The sequence below is a fragment of the Mixophyes fleayi genome, chromosome 12 (genome assembly GCF_038048845.1).
Source record: "Mixophyes fleayi isolate aMixFle1 chromosome 12, aMixFle1.hap1, whole genome shotgun sequence".
Taxonomy (NCBI): domain Eukaryota; kingdom Metazoa; phylum Chordata; class Amphibia; order Anura; family Limnodynastidae; genus Mixophyes; species Mixophyes fleayi.
The window spans coordinates 6,935,229-6,950,307 of NC_134413.1; the positions used below are offsets into that span (position 1 = coordinate 6,935,229).

Below are 15,079 nucleotides of genomic sequence, written 5' to 3' on the forward strand. Positions count from 1 at the left end.
ATTTTTCCTGCATGTTGCAAGTCAGTGTGTGCTCTCTCCCTGTAAGGAGCGATGTATAAATACATGTATTTTTGGCATGGCCACTAAATAATTTATTATTGAGAAATTATTTCTTCTTTTTATTGCATTTGTGTCAGCCTGAGAATCGAGTTATGGGGAAGATTTGTCACTAATCCTCTTCATAGAACCCATACAAGTGATTGTCACAAGTTGTGGATAAGAGTCCAGGGTTGTAGATGTCTAAGGGGCGTCTGATATAATTAGGGGGATAATTCTCACTGATTCCTTGGCATCCCTCGCAGCCTATTATACAGCGTCTTGGCACTTCTGGAATGCCATTTGGCACTGAGGGACATAGCTGTTTATAACTCCAGCTCGTATATATCAATGTTGTCAGCGGTCATTTAACGTTTTTAGAATTCCGGCAAAAAAATCCTGCAACAGTCAGATCGAATAGTCTTATTTTTTGGGGGGAAGGGGGGCTTCATTAGGGAATTATACAATTTGGCACATGTGTACTATCTGACTGCCGAAAGAGGTTAAAATCCAGAGTTAGTTCCACCTAAATTGTCTCTCGGTAATGATACCGTGTCTAAGCCTGTGGATGTTTCCTGTTGGTAATTGCAGGATTGGTTTGTTTTATTGATGCAGTATGTAGTATTTCAAAATCTAGAGGAGTGAGCGGGGGACTAAATTAACAAACAAATAATGCAGAATTTAATTTGATGTTTTCTAGACTAGATAAAACAGATTAAATTACAGGGAAAATAACACATTCCAGATGTGCTGGAAGATATAGATCTGAGAATCTCATTGTGTTGCAACTGTAAACAAATAATGTTTTGGAATAGTGGTACCCAATGCTAAAATATATATATATATATATATATATATATATATATATATATATATATATATATATTCAGATCTATGTGAAGTTTAAAGAGCTTGACTGTATTACAAGATGACTGACTAGTAGTATTATTTGTTACATTTGTATTCTTTTCCCAAATTTTTTTATTTTTTTCTGGAATTGATTTTGAGAGATAATAGGGGGTTAATGACTATATGGCCTTTGTACGGTATATTATTTGCAGAAAACAAGGAATGTCTTAGACTGTACTGAAAGTTAGTACTTTTTTTTATGTGATGCCGATTGATTGACCTTTGGAGAAAAGAATTCATATCAGTTGTTCACCCAAATCTAAAATGTCACTAATACTATTTGTGGAATATATGTTCAACTTTAATCCCAAGCTTCATTCATTACATTTATTTGTATACCCAAATATATTTAACTTTTTCTGCTGAATTTGGAGTTGAGGGATGATTTTTTTGGAGAAAACTGTTTATTGGTGTTTTGGAGAGAGGGGGACTGAGTCAGCTGGATTTTGATGTCTGGGGCAGAGATTCTTCAAAAGTGACTAATTCGGTTTAGCATCCTAATTTCATTCTGGAAGTAATTGATCTGGTTCAGAGATGATCACATGACTGAGTGTCTGATACAGGTCAAACTAAGGACAACTGTCCCTTTCTAAGCAGAACGTTTTCTGGTTTGGCGGTTCCCACGTGTGTAATAGCTGTTTGGGAGCAAATTGTAATTTCCCAGATTTATTTTAGGATTTGGGGTGCAGATTGCAAGTCCTCCCCCATCTCCTGCGTTCTTTCCAACTGTATCTATTTATCACCCATGTCCTCTTCCCCCTTTTCATACTAATGTCCCTTTGTTGGGACTGTTGTTTAGATGTGTGTAGGTTGGACAACATGTGGCAGATCTTGTTGAGGCATGCTTGGACTTGCAGTTCCCCAGCAGCAGAAGAGCTGCAGGTTACGCAGCTCTGATTAAACCATGTGTATTACTAGTTGTTTTTCTGTGTTTTGTTATGCGTACGAATGAATCAAAACCTCCATATTTTTGTAACAAACCCTTAGGAGTGGATTCAATTCAGCACAAGGTCCCGTAGGAACCTTGCGCGATGTGCGGCTGCACACACATTGCTGAGGTACGAGAAAACATCCGCTGTGTTTCGGGTACCGTACACGCCGCCAGGTTCCGACAGGACAGCAAAATGAATTGAATCAGCCCCTTATAGGGAGATTAAACTCAGCGTGATGTGTCACTGGCATGTCCACAGAGACACATGTTATAGCAGGATGCCTATGTTATAACAACCTATGTTATAGCAGGATGCCTATGTTGTAGCAGGAATCTCTGATCATTTTTGCTCGCACACCATAGAAGTGCGCAGAAAAATGAACGGAGATTCTTACCGTAATGACTGACAATGTGCACAGCCGGACATGACGGTGATGTCCACGTGGCACATCGCCAGCGATTGAATCTCCCCCTCAGTGTCATGTTGTAAGATCATACTGTCAGGTGCCGTGCCCGCATGTCCGTTAGGTGCCAGGGACGGCTGCCTTCTCCTACTGCGCAGATGCTCCTTCTTTCCCTGGCCTGGCATCCAGCAGGCGCATGTGCAAAACACTCGCGTCTCCATTGCTAGGCAATGGAATGCTCTCCACCTCCTCCTGACGGCAGTCAGGGGCCCTCACACACTACTTAAGTGAGGCTCTGCCACCATTGAAGTGGCAGATTATCAAGGTCCCCATATGATCCAGCTCTCATGCCTGTTTCCCTGCAGTCTGACTGACCTCCTGGCTATTACCTGACCCTGTACCTGGATTCTACTTTGGCTTGTTTGTCACCTGGTTTGACCCCTGTCTTCCTGACTATGCTGGTTTCTGATCCTTTGGTACCTCGTTTGCCCGCACGGTCTGACCTCGGATTTCACGACTGCGCCTGTTCACCCGCTACTTCACTGGTGGCTAACTAGGAGGGCCGCGACCTGAGACGCTGTAGACTCTGCGCCTCCCAGCTAACCATCGTCAATACCAGCAAGTAGACTTCAGGTCAACCAAACCCGTGACACATACAGAGTAAACAGAAGTGATATTATAACCATACCTACAGACAGCGGAAGCTGCCATTTTAGGTGTGTGGGCTGTAACAATATGAACCAGTAGTGCAAAGAATGCAACTTATCAGTTTGTTAGGAACCAATGACTACAGATTCCAAGTGCCTCGTGCATGATATCAGTGGCTCCCAATGAATGGATGGGTTGCATTCTCATGGTGTTGGGAACTGGGACACTTAAGTGCTAAAACCCACAGTATATCTGTTTGATCTGCAAATCAGACTTTGTAGACAACAATGCTCCCCTTAGTAAAATGCAGTCCTTAGTGCTGCCAAAAACGCGTTTTTTTATTAATTAAAAACAAGGCCGCAGTGAGCAGCGGTTTTGTAGCCTTGTGAAGCTCAGCTGAGGCAAATTTCTTCTTCTATTGTGAATAAAAAGCTGTAGCAACTTTTTCCTTGGATATAAAATTGGATATAAAATGTTCTCAGTAAATCTGTAAGCTTGTTTCAGCTATTTTTCTTGTATTTAATACATGTTTTACGGCTGTGTACAGCAAAATAATGTCACATTATCTCATTGTAATCCAGCCTGTCTTTCAGTTTTCCTCTTTCAGCATTTGTGTCTTGTTCTTTAATCAAATATTTCCAATAATGCTCTGGCCCGAGTACGATTATATAAAGATAGAAGACTTAGTTCCAATCCCTTTTGGTATTTTCAATTCTTTGTATTTTTTGCTGGTTAGAAATACCTGAGTTGGCGATTGTGACTTGTTGTGTTCTGTGTCATGTTTATTGCATGAATGGTTGAATTTAGCCACAGGGTGAAGTTTGCCGGATTACTAAACGCTGAGAATACTATTTCACTGCGTAAGAATGTCAGTCATTTCCTCCCAGGACGTTGCTGCTTAAGTGCACTAAATCCAAACCGAATGTTTTCATATGTACATCTGGGGATATTGCAATGTTCTTGCAAACTTGAACTACTTTATGACTTGTTCATTAAAACAAAAAAAAAAAACAACATTTGGAGATTTATTGAAATTGCTCCATTGCAGGGCTAATGGGAACGATATCAAAATAAGTCAATCTTATTGAAAGCAATGTGGTTTTTGGAATGAACTTATATAGTGAGTTTGATTTAACTCGCAGTAGTTGATAGTTTGAATGTAAGTTAATAAATTGCTTGGGAAGGAGTGGGTTCCGCCGCCCTGGGGCGGAGCTAGACAAACTAAGGGTAACCTCTGTTGTCAAACCAAATTTAAGCACAGGGGGCAAAACTCGACTCAGCAGCCTATTAGGAAAGTTTTAAGGGAAACAAATGCAGGTGACCCAGCCCAAGGTAGCCCACTATGGGATTGAGATATGTTCCCCTGCCCCCCCCCCAGCCCATAGGCAAACCGAGGGGGGTTGCTAGTGCCTGGAAACTCCCCTCCAAGCCTGGGCACTGTATAATTGAGCTGGCTGGACCCTGCCCCAGCTTCACACAGCTCTAGTTGAAAAGGGAGAGCTGCGTGAACCTAGCAGTAGTCCATGCAGCATTGCCCATGTATATTATGGGGATAGGAAGAGTTGGAGAGCAGCCAAGCACTGTCTAAAATTATAGCCACGCCCCCATGCATGGTGGTCACGCCCACTGGCGGCGTGGTGTGCAAACTCCCCTCTACAAATCCTGTGTTTGTCCCTGTGTCCAGCCCAATCAGCCTGGTCAGTTGATAATTCCACAGATGGCAGTGATTGTCTGAAGGCATTTTCCACCAGTCTTGAACAAGACTGATGGTGGCTTTGAGCCCATTCACAAGATACCTTTCCGAAGAGCTCTGTGTACAGCCAGCTTACGGGGCACAAAGAGGATGTGTTTAATATATCTATACATTTTACAGGACACTATGTCATCACTTAAAACTCTGCCTTGTTTAGGAATATTCAAACCTCTGCTCTCCAATAATTTATTAGTTGGAGATCTTTATTGTATTGTTATTGTTTAATATTCAAGCTGTGTTTAGTCTATCGGAGAGCCAGCCAGCAAGTAAAAGCCTCGTCCAATTAAAGAGGGTGAAATAACTGTTAGGTGACATGTTCATGAATGAAAGAGACTTTTTATGAAAGAGGAAACAGGCAGGAAGTCCGGAGAACTTACCCTATTGTGTCCAACACGAGCCCTGTAGTCAGAAATAGGTCTTCAGGGCACCAGACAGGACTGAGAACAAAGATGACCGGTACAAAGCTTCTGTCATCTTGTATCCCCATTGTTCACATGTCACAGTTATATTCTGCTTGTTACAACTGGCTACATTGTATCTATTGATCTTATTTTTCTGTTCTTTAATAAGAGATTCCTGGTACCTAACGTTTCTCAGTCTATTCTGTTGAACTCAGATGTTGCAACATCTTCCCTGGTTGCTCAGCGGACACTGCTAGATATGACCGACTGACTGGCTCCTGAGTTCTAAATTTTGTTGCCCACCGCTTTATTACTCTATATTGCTGTGCAAAAAGACTTAACTAGTGTTACCATTATTTTTTTACATATGCAATAGCATATATTGGTGAACACACTTTTTTTTAATTAAGTACAGTTTCCAATAGAGCTTGCAATCTGACTTCCGGTGCTTAGGACTTGAGGAGTGATTTTGCAGAGGCTCAGAAAGTGTTTACAGAAAAATCAGTTTACTATACAAACTTACACGCACCACCAGCTCTAAAACCCAACAGGATATTATGGTGAATTTGTTAAGCTGAATTTAGAAGCCGGGGGCCAGTCGAGGGATGCATCTGTGTAACGAATACTGAAACTTTAAATGCAATAAGCTCATTGGCCCCAGGGGGAATGTGTGCTATGTTACCTGTGCTGTAATAATCAAAGTAAATATCGCTGTCTCATGTATTCTACAACCACATGATAAGTACCGTAATATACTGCTCTGTGAAATATTACATTATTATGTTATAGGATAAGGCACCGTCTACCCTAAGTTATAAGGATAGTATAAGTCGTTGAAGAGTTCCATGACATTTTAAAGACTGATGTCTATATACAGCATACTTGCCAACTCTCCCTGAATGTCAGGGAGACTCCCTGAAATAGGGGTGATCTCCCTCACCCCCTGAAGAGTCTGGCATTCTCCCTGATGCTGAGCCAGTACAAGACGTGGTTGGCTTCACCATCTGTGGCATGATGACACAGTTCACAAATTGTGTCCTATGTCCATGTATTGATGCCTATGGAGGTGGCCATTTTCATGGAGACCAAGATGTAATCAAAGACTGACAGGTAAGACAACATGACTTCTGTAATGGAGACAGAAATGTAAAAGACACTTCAGTCTGTAGAGATTCATTAGCTGCTTTTCTTTAACGCTACTCTCCCGGAATGTCCGGGAGGCTCCCGGGAGAGCAGGGCAACTTCCCGGTTCTCGACCCCCAATAGATAAGTGGCGGAGGTGGGACTTAATGACGCAAATATCGCGTCATCTTAACCCCTGCTAAAATTGTGACAATTGTTTAGCGGCGTGGCCAAAATGATGCAATTGGTCAAGCCCCGCCCCCACTTGCCAACCTCCCCTGGGATCTCCCTGAAGCCAACAAGGAAAAGTTGGCAATTATGATATAAAGCAATGATGAGCAAGATGACACAATTCAGGGCAGTATGGGCGGCCCTTTAACCATCAAAAGGGCCACACGTTACCCTTAATTTCAGTAATAAATACATACATTTAATCAAACAATGGGATATAAAGGCTTAGTATTTTTATTCATGTCACGGAGGTAACTTATTATATCCATATTCATTTACAGCTGGGGGAGTAATTATTCCTTATAATACACAAGCTCCATAAACTATGTTGGATAATATCATTTTTGAACAGCATTCAGACCTTGAACACAGATATAAATACACCCCTCTCCATGGAAATACTTGCACAACACTGTAATATGCCCGGAGAGCTTTATTGGTCTTTTAGGTGTGGCTATATTGTAACACCAGATCCCCTACGAGTCAGCACAACATTCCCGTTGGGTCTCTATTATCCGTCATGACTCAGCGCAGACTTGTCACATTCCGGGGACGAGTCTACATCACTGCACGTTGGCCTGGAATTGATTCTCATGACAATAACACACCGTGGGCCTATACATCAGTTCTGCAGATCACAGGGGAAGAAAACATAGCTCAAAGCTGTCTCGCCCTCTGATTTCCAAGCCTGTCATTGTACGCTGCCACATTTGCACAAGATGGGTGTTTCCTGTTTCATACTGTAGTAGGGTAACCTATTAGGAGACATTTTACTGCAACATTTTACTTAAATAGAACCCGTCGCTTTTGCGCCGTAGTGATGTCGCTGGTGCCTAGTGAATTGAAAGGCTGCACTCTCCTAAATAACTCTCGAGACCACAGAACTGCTGCCTGTGAGCGCCTGGGTACACTCTACCCAATAGATGTTTTGTAGATCTATTCTTGTTGAATAAAGGAGGGCAGTTCCATTTTTTTTTTTTTTTTGCAAGCTGCTTCATTTAAAAGTTGATGGTTTTTTTTCCAAAATAAAGATCATGTGGTGGAGCAATATTGCGCCCAAAGCGCCCCTTCACCTCTTGAGTCATCTTTCTTTGTCAATATGGTGGCTATCATAGAAAAGTGCAGGATTTCTCGATGAGTACGGGATTCTGTACGGGTAACCGTGATAATCTATTATTACGTGGGCAGCACGGTGGCTCAGTGGTTAGCACTTCTGCCTCACAGCACTTGGGTCATGAGCTCAATTCCCAACCATGGCCTTATCTTTGTGGAGTTTGTATGTTCTCCCCGTTTTTGCGTGTGTTTCCTCCGGGTGCTCCGGTTTCCTCCCACACCCCAAAAACATACCGGTAAGTTAATTAGCTGCTGAAGTCTGCTGAAGTAACCTGAAGTCTACTGGAAAGCAAAACAAACTTAGATCTAGGGCGCCTCAACAACCTCAGCAGCCTTGAACAAACCTAATGGAATAACACCAAACCACTAAGTCAATTCGAACATACAATGGTTTGCTATTAAATTGCCCTTAGTCTCTCTCGATCTGTGTGTGTGTGTCTGTGTGTGTGTTAGGGGATTTAGATCATACTTGCCAACTCTCCCGGAATGTCCGGGACACTCCCGCATTTTGAGAGAGTCTCCCGGACTCCCGGGCGAGTGTGGCAAAATCCCGGATCTGCCCACTTCCTAGTGAAGTGGGCAGAATTAGGTCACAAACGCCACGATTCCTGGTGAATCGCGGCATTTGGCCCCGCCCCCGCTGTCAAATGACGCATTTTGCGTCATGCCGTCACAGGGGCGGGTCCAAAATGGCGCGGATTTTGGAGGCCCGCCCCCCATGACGCCCACCTCCCTCGCAGGCTCCCGGATACCAACATTGTAAAGTTGGTAAGTATGAGATCTACTGAATACCGTCTCCATTCAGGTGCTGGACCCAGAGAGTTCAACTGGCATTGCTGTTGCTGCCTCTGTTCCTGTGCAGCTTGATAGGTACTGACCAATGAATTCATTCTGAAAATGTTTGAAAATCTCTTTCAATCTGATGTTTGTGACCTAACAGGGACGTGTTTGTTTGTGACCTCCCTTTAACCACTTATACATAGAATTATTCCTTAGTAATGAGCCTTATCATCTCCCCTCCGGGTAACCTGCTGTATCGTGTGTAAAGTGTGAGCCCAGGTCAGAAGATTCTGGCAACGAATGTTTTTGTTATTTTGCGTTTGTCCCGTAGACATGTAATGTATCAAGTACAAGCTGGAGAATGAATATCTGTACTCGCTGCAAAGCCAAACGTGAATTGTCCTTAATGTGTAACAGATGCAGAGATGTCGATGACTTTCACATTCGGATGAACTCAGCTGGTTTTCTGTCAGTGTTGGGACCCCAGATGGGATATTCAGACATATATCTGCGGTTACCAAATGTGCACATTCGAAGCTTTCATTCTAGGAAAACTGCCATGTTTTTCTGCTGATTTGAGCTTATTTCTTTCTTAGGGGGAGGGGGCTGTGACATCCCTATTACCTAAACCGAGGGGTCATCAGGGAGGTCATGGTAGTGGCACATGGGTCCAACAACAAGCTTAGGCCACCTGCAGCTCACCAGCTCTGGTGGAACTACAAGTCCCAGATTGCCCTGCCATCTCAGCTGGAGAGGGAATCTAAATCCTGGCTGAGAGGATGTCTTATTGTAACAAGATATATTTGGGTTATAGATGTTCTCAAAATTATTATCGTTAGAGCATACAAATTCGAACAAACGAATAATGAATTATGAGTTTGAAAACTTGCTGTTAGAACCCGCTGGTTCGTAATGAAAATACCGTCTGGAACAAGCGGTGAAATCTGTAATACAGACAAATCTCTTAACTTTTTAGGAAGGATTAAATAAATATATATATCTCTATCTCTTTGGACACAAGAAACATATGGCGTTATATATTTCTCTACACAGAGATGGGAATGTCATCGTTCATTTTTACAGTCCGTCATCAGTTATTTGAATTGGGGGGCCTGGAATTAGTTTGCTGGCAATGCACACATAGCTGTAACTTGTAAAACCATTTTGCAACGCTGGTTGTTATGGTTCTTGTAGCTCCTATTTTGTAAAACTTCTGTGTATTTCTGTCTATGGTGTAAAAAGACATCAATTTACTGACTCAAAACTAGATTCATTTATTCAAGTGATGGATTTATTGAAAATAGAATTATGGTGCTGATTGGTCAACGGATGCAGCGATATATTGTGTGTTGGACCAGTGTTCAGTCTGTGACTGGGAATGGCGTTGTCGCTGTGAATTCTTACGATTATAGTTTCAATATTAATAATCAAATATAATAATTATAATAATATTGCCTCATTCCGCAATGATGTCACTAGCTGGAAACTATCCATAATTTGCAATGAGAGTCCTATGTTTGACATATTATTAAATACAGGGTACATACTCAGGGGAGGTTGTAAATCTGCTCCTAAAAAGGTTTGTGTCTTACTCTTTATATGTCCCTGCTTTACAATTCAGCTCTTATTCTATATCATGAGTAACTTTGCACCTGGGCAAAACCATGTTGCCTGGGAGGGGGAGGTAAATTAAAAATGTGGGGACAGATTTATATTTGGGGTAAAGCATGTCTTAGATCTACTCTAAATGTCAGTGTAAAATTAAAGCTATCAACTATTTGTGTTAAAAAGCAGCCGGTATTTAACTGATGTGCAAAAGAATAAACTTATTTGCACCCCTTGCATTGTAACATGGTTTGTCCTGGAGAAAATTTACTCTTTTTTTTGCCTTACTTTCCTTAATAAATCCAGCCCCATATGATCAAATCACATTGGAGGATAAAGGAAAAATGTATTGTCTGTTGTCCATACTTTCTATGTCCAACAGTTATTATAAAACACGTTATAGAGCTTGTAGTGCGTCATTAGCCTTCAATTTACTGTTCTTTCTCGGAAACATTGACCTTGGAAACGATGTGACAGAGGTGCTGGAAGCTTCGGGTTCTGTATTCTCCTAAACATCGGCCAGGTGACCACGTGACCTCCCTGCGCTGTGCAGAGAAGGTCACGTGACACAGAAGACGGCTGACCCCGTTGTGATGAGATCGGGAGCAGCCGCCTGAGGGGCAGCCGGTGAAGGCTCCGCGGAACGCTGGTCGCCCACCGCTGATATGAACTGTATAAGAAAAACGACTGTTAGGGGGTTATTCAGTTCGACGCAAGGTGTCTCTGGAACGTTCACGGAGACAGTTTGCGCCGATAATTGCTGGCAATGTGCGCAGTCCAATGTCTGAGCACCACATCTCCGACAATTGAATCCTCCCCCTTGGAATCTGATTGGTTGCTATGGGAAATGCCTGTAGTTTCGTTTTTTTATAAATGTCCCCCGAGATAAAACCTGGTCATTGTTCAGTTTGGGCCCCTCCGTTACAGCCTTTCTATCTCCCGGGATGGGTGATCGTCTTTCTTCTGGAATCACCGGGAATTGTTAGTTGCACCTCAAGGTTTAACTGCAGCAACATTGTCTCACTAAAGTCGAGTTTATCTGTTTGTAGAAAGCAACTGAATTGCCTGACGTGACCACTGTGTGTGGCCAGCGAGCGTGCCAGACTTGCCTATATAATAGATAACATATTGCCTGTATGCTCTATAAGCCATACATCTGTGACTCATACCTACCTGACTATACTCTAATGAATGCAGCTTCAGGCAGTGCTGCTAGGACTAGGATCAGGTTACTTAATAGGTGATGTTAACATCATTATCAGGTCCTGTTATTCATCACATGCAGAAATCCTGACTCTTAAGAGCAAGACATGTTCTGTGTGACATAAGTTTACTGCCGGATTAGCCGCGTAATTAAAGGGCTGTGTCATGTTAGACTGAAATACAGTCATTGCAGTCATTTTGGGTTTCATAGGTCATTAGTACCTTTCATAGAATAAGTATTTTAAACCATTTGTTAGCAGGAAGAAGCCTTCAACTTGTAACTACTGTGAGCTGTTTGTTGTTGTGACAGTCGCACATCTTGGTGGCCGGCTGGATACATTGTATCACATCAGGCTCCTACTGTGATCTTTGTACTTTGTTTTTTGTCTTATTATTTCATCTAAAGGATGCAACACCACATTAACCTTATTCATCAGATACACATGTCCTTAAGTAGTGCTTTATTATGTTATATTTATATACAGATTTTTCCAGGCACAGTTTCTTTAGTTTTATTTTATTTTTTTGCGCTAACTGGTTTAAAGTCACATATAACGGACACTGGGGTTTAGTCTGTTATTGTTGTACAGTGTGCTTAGCTACTGATCTCCGCCTGAGCCACTGATCTGCTCCTCATCTCCTGCAATAACATTTCCCATATTTTTTTTTTCTAATATATATGTATAAAAAGAATTCTCAGATATGTGTTTGTAAACTAATCTGTGTTATGAATAAATAAAAAACAAAAAAACAAATGCAGTCTAAACATGAATGCAATATAAACAGACTGATGTGCCAGCCCTTAATCCTTCATATACTTATATTAGATAAAGCGAAATCTGTTTACTCCCAGCTGTACGAATGCTGCTCCTGGTCTCCGGAGAGGAGGAGATTTAAGTCTGTTGCCTTTGGAAAATTGCTTTCAACCGCATTTGGCAGCACGTTCACACCTCAATATGTTTACCTGTTTGTCCTGGCTCAAGCAGCAAATAATTTGTATGTATACAGATTAATTTATGAAATCCCCGTCATGTGCGGCATCATTACAGGTGCTAGAGGGAAGCTAGAGATTGAGGCTGGTTCAGAGATTTGCAGCATGAAGGTCTATATGTAAAATACATGCTGAGCATGAAATCGTTTCCTTCTGAAACATTTATTAGGTGTTGTTTCCCTGAAGGTTACAGAACCTTTTGCACTCTTCAGATTCTGTCCAGTTGTTGTTAAGAAAGTCTGGTCCTTTTGTGTCACATGACTTCCTATTCAGACTAGGCCACTGCATCTAAATGTCCCTGGGTTGCTGCAGGTGGTTAGTCCCGTTGTTGTGGCCATAGGCAGGAGAGAAGCCCAGGGGAAACCATCCCTGGTTGCTACAGCTACTGGAGATAGCTGTAACTGGAAAACGGAAGCGTATGCTCAGAGTGTCATCCCAATGACTGCTTAAATTGGTCGGTTGAGGCGCACACAGGCTGATAGGGGTCATCTCCTAATTTCATGCCCTATAGTGATGCTATCAATTGTGTTATGATCAATATTAGGCATTGTGATAGATTGAGGAAATGCATTTTTCAATATCGGGTTGATTGTTTGGTATCAGCTGCGATATTGCAGACTGTGTGACCAGATTACTGAACAAACTTACTGCAGAACTACGTTTGTGTTCTCTTGATTTCAGAATTAAGTTCCTAGCTCTAATATTGCATTTTGTTCAGCATAAACCATGGGGACAGTTTATCACCATTCCAGATCTCCTGAGACAGACTGGGGTCTTTAAAGACGTCCTTTTAAATATTTATTCTTGACACTGGGGTCTATTAATGAAGCCGTGTTAAACCTGAAGTCAGGCGAAGACCGCTCTGTACCCACTTCTCATGACTTATCAAAGGGTTAACGTTGGTGGAAATCACAAATTTTTCTGCCGTTATCCCAGTTTTCGCAGATAATCAACGTTCCCATAGAGCTCTAAGGGGACGGCGAAAATAGTCTATTTAGCAAGCGGCTAAAAGTGCCGCTTGTGATGTTATCACCAGAACAGTTAACGTCGTCTCTGATACGTTTGTAACTTTCAAAATAATCGTTATTTTGTCTCTCATTGTTTATGTATGTGAATAAAGCCTCAAGGCAAAAATACATTCATGTATACATTCTGTTATGGAACACTCTACTTATTCAGGAAAACAGATGTCATTCTACATTATTCTGCACAGAGCTTTGTCTACAGTAGACTGGTGTCAGTACGGGCTGTAATAGTTGTTAGCTCCATTGTAATCGCTTCACATGCGCAATACGAACTAGCAGATGCAACGCACAAACATCAAAGCGTTATATGAAATTGTATTCAAGCGTCGTTATGTATAGTAACACCCAAGCTGTGGGCAGGGGAAAGATTACGGGGTAAATTTATTGAGCTTAGAGTTTCCAGCAGGTTTGAAAAAAAATGGTGATGTTGCCTATAGCAACCAATCAGATTCTAGCTGTCATTTTGTAGAATGTATTATATAAATGGTAACTAGAATCTGATTGGTTGCTATAGGCAACATCTCTTCTTTTCAAACCTGCCGGAACCTCGCAGCTTGATACATTTACCTGGTATTCTTCTGTACAGTAACTGTAGGGTCGGTCATCAAATTAAGGTCCCCAACTATGAGCATGAATCCTCAGCATGACATTCAGTGCTCGCTAACCTGTCATTCCTGTGGATATCTCACCTTCTACCATGTGAAGCCACCACCAATGTTGATGTTCTCTTGTTTTTAAAAAGGTCACTGGTGAAAATGGGAAGGGGTAGGGGTCTATGTCTGCGTCTGTCTCCATCCTTGTCTCTCTTACTCGCTTATCCTCAAGCGCGCCCGTCCAAGGATGACTCACAGCCTTTATCATGGGAAAACGTCAAGATTAAAACCTTACTACGTATTCTTTCATGTTTTCTTTTTAATTTGACTATTCGCTTATATCATACTTGTCAACTCTCCCGGAATGCCTGGGAGACTCCCAAATTCCGGTTAGGTCTCCCTTCTGGGAGAGCTGACAATTCTCCCTTATCTGCCCACTTCCTAGTGAAGTGGGCAGATTTGAAGTCTCCATGACGCGATTCACTGAGAATCGCATCATTTGTAAAATTTAGTTAAAATGACGCCTTTGCATTCTTACGTCACAGGGGTGGGGTCAAAATGACGCGATTAGTGGCGCCCCGACCCCTCACGCCTAGCTCTACACCGATACTCCCAGAGGCCAATCGTTAAAGGATGGCAACTATGGCTTATATTTTCTACCTCTCCCTGTCACAATTTTGAACCCCCCCCCCCTCCAAAAGTCTCGCCCCCTAGGCTGCAGCCTAGTCAGGGTATTGGATAATCAGACCCTGGTATAGCGCATTACAGGTACATCCATGGACATGAGAATCTACCACAAGCAACAAGCAGGTTCCTACAGTTTAGGATTGGTGAATCTTCTGCATTAAAGGTTCCTATAAATTATATCCCATTCAGATTACTAAATGTTTCCTGCGATATAAAGTAGTTTCTGTGCTAATTTCACCTCTTAATCACTGAAAGAGAAAGCTGTTTTCTGGCTGACGTCTTCTGAGGGGGCCATTAAGCAGCGGCACAGTGATTTAAATCTCTCCGTGCTCCATCCAGACTAATGTGCAGTAAATTTCTCGCACTAGCACTTTTTTTCCTGGGAACATTTTGCTTGACACATCACAAATAAGAGAAACTTTCACGCTTACTCTTTAAATCTGACAAGTCTTCGGATCGCAGCAATAAGTGGAATGGAAAAGAACAGCCTTTGAGATTTATACTTTCCATATATTAAACTAATATGGTCTGATTATTCACAGTTCTGTAAATGTCGGTTGTTGGTGAAATCCTGACATTACTAGTAGTTTTCTGAGGTCTGACTTAGAGATATAAAATAAACACAGTCAATTCATGTCTATGTCGTG

General features: G+C 42.0%; 1 protein-coding gene across 5 annotated transcripts in view; it reads left to right on the top strand.

Moving 5' to 3' along the window:
- The window catches only part of FRMD6 (FERM domain containing 6), a 118,894-nt gene that overhangs the window by 71,041 nt on the left and 32,774 nt on the right, over positions 1–15,079 (top strand). The gene's annotated exons all lie outside the window — the stretch shown is intronic.